We start from the raw sequence: 9,830 nt of genomic DNA on the forward strand, positions 1-9,830 counted from the left end.
AGGTGGTTGTGAGAATTAAATAAGAAAATATATGTAAAACACTTCCTGCCTACCTAGGACACAGTAAGTTTACTATAAATGGTGGTGGTTGTTTGGTTGTTACACATCTTTTCTCTCCTTCACTCCCCAAGTTCTATCTCCAGTTTCTGGTAAGATATACTTAGAAGTAGAAGACCCATAAGAAGTGTTTGTTTTAGTTCTAACATCACATTGATGGCTGATAATAGGAGTGAAAAATTGGTACCCTTGCCCTGAAGATGCTTTGAGCAGTGTTTACTTTTTTTTTTTTAAGGAAAAGTCCCAAATCAAAAGAGCTTTTATTGAATCTTTAATATATCACAAATGAGTCTGAAGAATCATCTGGTATCTTTCTGTTTCTGTAGCCAGACCACTCGGATCTTGTTCATCAGCCTACTGAACTGTTCCTTTTTCAGAAACATAGATACCATCCAAAAATTTTCTGATGTCCTTGTTTTTAACTGTTGTGGCTTGCTAAATCAAAGCAGCTGAATTTTTTTTTAAACATCTTTATTGGAGGATAATTGCTTTACAATGTTGTTTTAGTTTCTGCCGTATAACAAAGTGAATCAGCTATATGTATACATATATCCCCATATCCCCTCCCTCTTGCGTCTCCCTCCCACCCTCCCTACCCCACCCCTCTAGGTGGTCACAAAACACTGAGCTGATCTCCCCGTGCGATGCAGCAAGCAGCTGAATTTGACACAAGTTTAATATCATTTCGTTCAAGAATCAACTCATCTTTCTGGGCTTGAGATACTGAACAAGCAACGCCTGGCCTCATCTGAACCCTGTGGGTGTATTTTTCACCCCGAAAATTTCAGATTTCAACAAGAGAACCATTCTCCTGAATAACAACGTTGATGGGGAAGTGCGCATACACAGACCTCATCTGAAACGGAAGCCCATTGTAACACCCTTGATCATGTTCTATACATGACTACAGATAGTGTCAACAGTTGCCAGTTCCTTTCTATTTCCCTACCGTTTGTCAGCTTGGAGCCTCTTCTTTTTCTTTCCAAGGAGACTGAGTTCTACACTGATGTGATTGAAGCCCCATTGCAGGGTGCCTCTGGGGCCCTTCACAATAATCGTGTGTCCCTTTGGAGTAACGTGGACATTTTTTGGAATGTCGACAGTCTGATTGTTGAGAATGGTCTTCATTCTTGCAGCAGATGTGGCAAAGAGCTCTTTTTTTTAAATTGAATATTGCCTTTAGGTGGGTCAGGCACTTCTAAGTTCTCACAGTAATCCCTACACTCTGTCGTTTTCTACACAGTTACCTGACTGACCCTGGGAGGAAATCAGCTTTCCGCAAGCCTGCTCTACCTACACTCACTCATCTTTCCCTTATGTACTCCGGGCCTATCACTGCCAGGCACCCTGGCTTCCACTGGCTTTTCCCCTGAGAACATCTTTTTTTATGATAAAATACACATAGTATAAAATTTACCATTTAATCTGTTTTTAAGTGTACAATTCAGTGGTGTTAAGTACATCCACAATGTGGTGCAACCATCACCATTATCCATTTCCAGAAATTTTCCATTACCTGAAACAGAAACTCTGTCCCAGTTAAACAATAACTCCCCATTCCACCCTCCTCTCAGCCTCCAGTAACCACTGTTTGACTTTCTGTCTCTATGAATTTGCCTATTCTAAGTATACCTCGTACAAGTGGAATTATACAGTGTTCATCCTTCTGTGTCTGGCTTCTTTCACTTAGCATAATCTTTTCAAGGTTGTGGCATGCGTCAGGATTTCATTCATTTTAATGGCTGAATAATATTCTATTGTATGGATATACCACGTATTGTTTATCCATTCATCTATTGATGGACATTTAGGTTGTTCTGCTGAGAATATCTTGAAGCTCACGGTGCTGGCTCATCCAAGTTCTTCAATCTCAGATAAACTTCCCTTCTTGAAACTCCTTTGTACTCTGTCTGCCTCAAAGTCATATACTGAGTGATGAAAATATTGGGGAAGGAGGTCGGGAAGGAGCAGAGGAAGAGGTCCCAGACCATGTAAATGTGATGGTGATAGATCTTTAATTTCTTTTTGCAAACAAATGTATGATTTTAAAAAATACTCTTAGTTAACAATTATAATGCTGTAGGTTTCACATGTTTTTTTTTTTGGTAGCTGATTTCTTGTGTTTTTCTATGCGTTTTGACTGCTACAGGTAGCTTTTGTTGTTGTTTGGAAAGTTGGTGGTAGGAGATACCCAGAGCCCCTCAAAACTGTACTTATGCTGACTTGTGACACCTATTATTTTGTTTGGGATATAACTTCTGAATTTGGGAGGGTTGCATATCTCATGTCTTTGGCACAGTATATTAAGTTTCTCCAGGGAAGAGACCATTCTATGTTTGGTGTATCCAGATAAAAAAGCTTATATTTCTTAAAGAACTTGATGCATACTTGACACTCCTTAAATCGTTTCCTTTTACTTTCTGTTTCTTTTCGCAACATCAACACAATATCATGCAGCTAGTAGGCATGTTGTAGTTTACTATTTACTCCATAGCTTGATTCAGCTATGGAGTCTAGCTTTCCAGAGTGCCTGCTTTTTTAAATAAAAATTGACACTAGAATATTTGAAATATTCATCTTCCCTCATAACCACAAACATTCTAATTAGAATACATTCAGTACTGATCTTGAGCTATAATACAAAGTTATCCATTTATATCAGCACTGAGTAGAGAAAAAAAATTTCAGGGGCAGAGGATGAAGTTTTTCCTTGCCTTCTCTGTGAGCTGTGCTAGTTTGCATCCCTGGTTTATATAGTAAAATATTTTAGTGCTTATTATAGCATCTTAACTCCCTGAGATTTACCAATGTAAATGTGATCTTAATATTGTATTATATTTCATTTCACAGGTTTGTTTCATAACCTCAATAGTTATTTCTATTTGCAATTCTGTTTCCTTTCTAAATGTGTTAATAAAATGCTTGCACTAGGATTGGCTTGATGCCAGAATTCAATATGGTCATTCTTCAAGTAAGTGATAAAACTCGTGACAGTGTAGCACTTGGAGATCTTTGGATGCATCCTAACTATACAAGTGGGGAAACTCTTAGTTCCTTATAGAGTTAAATTAAGGTCAGACCTGGTTTCCGACATGAAGTTCAGATGTATTGGCAGATCCCCATGCTTGCATTTATTATACTGTAATTTGGGGCTTAAAGAGTTATATCCAGTCCATCCCCAACATCTGGATAGTGTTTATAACGATCACATTTGATCCTAATGTAATTTTGTTGGGGAATTCACTAGAATTCCTCTGTTGGCTACATTACAACTGAACATGAGATCTGCTAAAATATTACCCCAAACTAGTGTATATCTACAGAGAATATAAATATAGATAGATTTCATCCCCCATCCAACCCCCCTGCCACTAAGGCATCATGATCAGCTAGCGGGGCTTCCTTGTCTCCATTGATAAAAATGGGGGTGATGCTTTAACAGCAGCCAACATTCATCAAGCGTTTTGAACCTTGAAAAGCAGAGCAAGCACAAAAATCTTTCGAGGGTGATTACTGTACATGTGCAACCACAATGGCAGCATCATAGACTCAACAGACAGGGATGACATGAGCTTGTTGGTGATTTTTTCCTTTCATTTTCATTTTGATTTAGATGCAATTCCTTACTGTTAGGAAAACATCACTTGGAAAGTAGAGCCAAAGGATTGGTTTTAACCACCCTCCCCCATCAATGGAAGCCCCAAATGGATCAAGTTGAACCTTTTAAAGGCTATTAAGGGAGCCTTTAATTATGTGAGGTGGACACGGAGGAGGGCACAGGGGAAGTTTGGCAATGCAGTTTTAGGACCTCCCAGCCCTGCCAGCAGGGAGATTATTAGCATATTTCACGTAATTTGTGCACAACCATATACTCTTCCCATGAAATAATTTTAACACTCAAAAAGAGGTAGATGAGAAAAGAAAAAGACAGATAGGGAAGGACAGAGGCTGCAGCAATCTTTAGAGAGGGAAAATTATTTCATTAAATCTAAATAGCATATGCTTTTCTGATGCATAGCATATGCAAGTCAATGCAAATTATTTAATAGCAGTGCACTCAGAGTAATTTCCATTTCCTCCCTTGCTTGTGACGGGAATATTCCTTTTAATCAGATTAGATGACATCCTCTGCAAACTTTTGGGGGTTTCAACTTAATTTACCATGCTAAGTAGTTAGGGTAATTTGAAGTAAAGCAATCAGTGGGCTGAAATGAAGCCAAACCTCATTTCTGTCTTTGCGATGCGGAGCCGGCCAGCTGCGTGAGCCCCACAGGGCTTCTTTCCCCTCCTCTCCTCGCCCTGCTCCGCAGCACCCGAGACCTCAGCAGAGTTACTAGTGGCCAGTTCCTTGTTTTGATGGCACCTAGTCAGATCTGTTTTGCATCCACAGAGCTTGCATACGATGCTGTATTCCATTGGCTCTCGATGACTGTCACAACTTATGGTGCTGCCTCAAGCAATGATGGAAAGATGAATTCACACTCTTTAAAAACTTTTTCACCTGGGGAGGTCATGGACCCCTGAAGGGGTCTTTAAAATGATCTGAAGGGGCCCTGCAGATATTCCCAGTCTAGAGGTTCTGGAAAAAGGGAGCAACATTCAGTCCAGTACCATGGATGGGCAAGAAAAGTCTGCAGGGAAGAATTCATGCGAACCCACACCTAAAGGTGACAGCCACTTATCAGTGGTGCCTGTGCTGCATGAGTAGTGCCTTGGCAAAACTATGAAGCTTGTTTTGAGCTGTTGCTCACAGTTGTGTGGGCTTTGTGTCTCACGATTCCAGGGGGTGCCATTGTCTTGTAGTCAATGGGAGAATCTGGACAGTTGATACCTACACTTGTCCAGCAGATGGCAGTAAAGGGTCTTTTAAATTTTTTTTTTTTTTTTTTTTTGGCTGCTTTGGTTCTTCGTTGCTGTGCGCGGCTTTCTCTAGTTGCAGGGAGCAGGGACTACTCTTCGTTGCGGTGGCGCGGGCGTCTCATTGCGGTGGCTTCTCTTGTTGCAGAGCACAGGCTCTAGGCGCGGGCTTCAGTAGTTGTGGCTCGCAGGCTCTAGAGCGCAGGCTCAGTAGTTGTGGCGCACGGGCTTAGTTGCTCCGCAGCATGTGAGATCTTCCCGGACCAGGGCTTGAACCTGTGTCCCCTGCATTGGCAGGCGGATTCTTAACCAGTGCGCCACCAGGGAAGCCCCCCAGTAAAAGGTCTTAAGGATAAAATTACTTTTAAAATTGTATCAACTAACAGCTTGAACTTCAGGACCAGAGGCTGCTTGACCTTCCCTTTCACCAGTCCTCTGTTTTATGGATGGTGGTGTTTGGGTAAGGGAAAGATTTTAATTGCTTAAACTAATTCCCTGCAAAGTGTTAGCAGATGAGGTTTAAGAATCATCTATGCCAAGGCTGCTAGGGATTTACTAGCCACTGGGATATAAAAGATAAATTTAATGATGAAATTTCATGTACCAAGACAAGTAGTAAAAGTTCCTTTCCCTCTTTTTTCTTCAAATCCACCTTTCCCTCATGGTAATGCCTCAACTGGGATCTTGATTTTGAGGCAACCAAGATTTGCTCCCTGTGGCCTAGTGAGGCGTTTCTCCTTAAAGTCTTGTTTACAACCTTTGGATGTGGCAGAGATGGAAAAGAACAGGCTGCAATCAATTAACTCTTTAAAAATGATTAAGGACGTCATATAACCAAAGCAAGTCCCTTCCTACATGCAGGGAGGGATTCGGGCTTAGGGTTCTCTGAGTGCCTGCTGCGTTTTTCCATTCCTTGTTTTCCTTAATCCCGAGGCAACCCTAAAGTAGTTATCACCTCCCCCATGTCACAGAGAAGAGAACTTCAGGGAAGTTAAGGGACCCACAGGAAGTCTCTCAGTTAGCATGTGTATTCAAATCTTAACCTGGCTTACCCCAAAGCTCAACCTTGTGTCCGTAGAGCACTCTACCACATGACTACTAAAAAGGGGACTGAGGGAGACTTCTTTGTGATTCTTTTGCCTTTTTGTTGAATGGGTAAAACATATGCATGATAAATTCAGACACAGGAACAAATAGGTTTCTGTCCTTCCATTCCTCCTCCTCTGGCCACACGCCCTTTACCCACCACAGGCAAAGTTTCCTATGTGTCCTTTCAGAAAAAGTTTGTGCTTTTATAAACATATACATATATATTCTTCTTTCCCCTCATGTAAATGGTAGCACACTACACACAGTGTTGCATCTGTCTTTTTTCACTTAGTGTATCCTGGAGGTGAGCTAAATAATTCTTTTTAACAGCGGCTGAGTTGGGAATACTTTCCATTGTATGTTTGTGCCGTAATTTTATTTAGCTTAAATTGATTTATTTAACTGATGTATTCAATATTTATTTAACTGAGATTGATGAACCCAACAGAGATTATATTGTCGAATGACTATATTCCTGTCAATGTAGCCAGCCTTTAGAAATATCTTCATGAACAAATGCCTCAAAACTGGAATAAGCAGGGACTTCCCTGGTGGTCCAGTGGTTAAAACTTTGCCTTCCAATGGACGGGGTGCGGGTTCAATCTCTGGTGGGGGAGCTAGGATCCCACATGCCTTGCGGCCAAAAAACCAAAACATAAAAGAGAAGCAATATTGTAACAAATTCAATAAAGACTTAAAAAAAAAAAACTGGAATAAGCATACGGCCTCCCAGAGTCACTTAATAGTAGGTACATTTTTGAAGAAAGTTATTTTGTGTTTTAAAAATATATTATCATTTCTAACATGTGCCTACACACATGTACACACACACACACACACACACACATACACAGACGCCACCTGAACTAGAATGAAAAGTTACCTAAGAAAGATACTAAGGATGTTTAAGAAAAGTTAGCAGTGCTTACAGGATCCTTATGCCCCTTTTACGGTAATTGAACAATGAAACGTAGTCTGTGATCTGTCTAAACCTCAACTCTCTTTCTTTGGAGTAGGACGACACGCATCAGTAAGAAAAAAGTAGGAACAGATCAGCCTTCCAGGAGAGAAAGAGAAGGAGTAATAATAAAAGAAGGAATTCTAAAATTTCTGAAGATAAAGAAGGAAATTCCTTTCTAATCCAATCTAACTTCAGTCTCTTTGGATAGGAAGAATTCTTTCTGGGCTGAGGTGAATACTGGTTGGCTTTCTATGTTGACACTTTATTAAGATGAACTACAACTTTATTTTTTTTAATTTATTTATTTATTATTTATTTTTGGCTGTGTTGGGTCTTCGTTTCTGTGCGAGGGCTTTCTCCAGTTGCAGCGAGCAGGGGCCACTCTTCATCGCGGTGCGCGGGCCTCTCACTATCAAGGCCTCTCGTTGTGGAGCACAGGCTCCAGACGCGCAGGCTCAGTAGTTGTGGCTCACGGGCCCAGTTCCTCCGCAGCATGTGTAATCCTCCCAGACCAGGGCTCAAACTCGTGTCCCCTGCATCGGCAGGCAGACTCTCAACCACTGCGCCACAAGGGAAGCCTGAACTTCAACTTTAAAAGTGCTTAAGAGTTCCCCAAAAGGTGGAATTTATCTCTCGTTAACTTTATGTGCTCCCCAGAAGTTACAGGGAGCTTGTTTCAAAGAGAGAGAGAGAACACAGCAGTTATTTTCCCCATATCCATCTATATTTAAGGTCAGGCCCTGTCTAGGGATTTCCAGTATATCAGTGAAATACCTGTGATGATGAGACTTTCAAATATTCTACATAGTTTCATTTTTCCTCTATCTTAGTTTTTCTATTCAAATGACAAATCAACCAAGTTATCTATTGAGTATTAATATTTATCCAATATTTCCAGTATGGTACTTTGATTTCCACATTTGTGCTATTAATCAAATTTTGCCCTATGTCCAGACACACCTGTTTCTTTTTTTTTTTTAACATCTTTATTGGAGTATAATTTCTTTACAGTGGTGTGTTAGTTTCTGCTTTATAACAAAGTGAATCAGTTATACATATACATGTGTCCCCATATCTCTTCCCTCCTGCATCTCCCTACCTACCACCCTCCCTATCCCACCCCTCTAGGTGGTCACAAAGCACCGAGCTGATCTCCCTATCCTATGCGGCTGCTTCCCACTAGCGATCTATTTTACGTTTGGTAGTGTATATATGTCCACGCCACTCTCTTACTTTGTCCCAGCTTACCCTTCCCCCTCCCCGTATCCTCAAGTCCATTCTCTAGTAGGTCTGCATCTTTATTACCATCTTGCCCCTAGGTTCTTCATGACCACTTTTTTTTTTTTTTAGGTTCCATATATATGTGTTAGCATACAGTATTTGTTTTTCTCTTCCTGACTTACTTCACTCTGTATGACAGACTCTAGGTCCATCCACCTCACTACAAATAACTCAGTTTCGTTCCTTTTTATGACTGAGTAACATTCCATTGTATATATATGTGCCACATCTTCTTTATCCATTCATCTGTTGATGGACACTTCAGTTGCTTTCATGTCCTGGCTATTGTAAATAGAGCTGCAATGAACATTTTGGTACATGACTCTTTTTGAATGATGGTTTTCTCAGGGTATATGCCCAGTAGTGGGATTGCTGGGTCATATGGTAGTTCTATTTGTAGTTTTTTAAGGAACCTCCATACTGTTCTCCATAGTGGCTGTATCAATTTACATTCCCACCAACAGTGCAATAGGGTTCCCTTTTCTTCACACTCTCTCCAGCATTTATTGTTTGTAGATTTTTTGATGATGGCCATTCTGACTGGTGTGAGGTGATACCTCATTGTAGTTTTGATTTGCATTTCTCTAATGATTAGTGATGTTGAGCATCCTTTCATGTGTCTGTTGGCAATCTGTATATCTTCTTTGGAGAAATGTCTATTTAGGTCTTCTGCCCATTTTTGGATTGGGTTGTTTGTTTTTTTGTTATTGAGCTGCATGAGCTGCTTGTAAATTTTGGAGATTAATCCTTTGTCAGTTGCTTCATTTGCAAATATTTTCTCCCATTCTAGGGTTGTCTTCACCTTGTTTATGGTTTCCTTTGCTGTGAAAGTTTTAAGCTTAATTAGGTCCCATTTGTTTATTTTTATTTCCATTTCTCTAGGAGGTGGGTCAAAAAGGATCTTGCTGTGATTTATGTCATAGAGTGTTCTGCCTATGTTTTCCTCTAAGAGTTTGATGGTGTCTGGCCTTACATTTAGGTCTTTAATCCATTTTGAGCTCATTTTTGTGTATGGTGTTAGGGAGTGTTCTAATTTCATTCTTTTACATGTAGCTGTCCAGTCTTCCCAGCACCACTTACTGAAGAGGCTGTCTTTTCTCCACTGTATATTCTTGCCTCCTTTATCAAAGATAAGGTGACCATATGTGCATGGGTTTATCTCTGGGCGTTCTATCCTATTCCATTGATCTATATTTCTGTTTCTGTGCCAGTGTCACACTGTCTTAATTACTGTAGCTTTGTAGTATAGTCTGAAGTCAGGGAGCCTGATTCCTCCACCTCCATTTTTCTTTCTCAAGATTGTTTTGGCTATTTGGGGTCTTTTGTGTTTCCATACAAATTGTGAAATTTTTTGTTCTAGTTCTGTGAAAAATGCCAGTGGTAGTTTGATAGGGATTGCATTGAATCTGTAGATTGCTTTGGGTAGTAGAGTCATTTTCACAATGTTGATTCTTCCAATCCAAGAACATGATATATCTCTCCATCTATATGTATCATCTTTAATTTCTTTTATCAGTGTATTATAATTTTCTGCATACAGGTCTTTTGTCTCTTTAGGTAGGTCTATTCCTAGATATTTTATTCG

General features: G+C 40.2%; 1 pseudogene; it reads right to left on the reverse strand.

Annotated features, from left to right (window-relative positions):
- Positions 1–411: 411 nt before the first annotated feature.
- On the reverse strand, positions 412–1,185 carry LOC136130922 (large ribosomal subunit protein uL6-like; annotated as a pseudogene).
- Positions 1,186–9,830: the final 8,645 nt, after the last annotated feature.

Source organism: Phocoena phocoena, chromosome 11 (assembly GCF_963924675.1).
Source record: "Phocoena phocoena chromosome 11, mPhoPho1.1, whole genome shotgun sequence".
In the NCBI taxonomy this organism is placed as follows: Eukaryota; Metazoa; Chordata; class Mammalia; order Artiodactyla; family Phocoenidae; genus Phocoena; species Phocoena phocoena.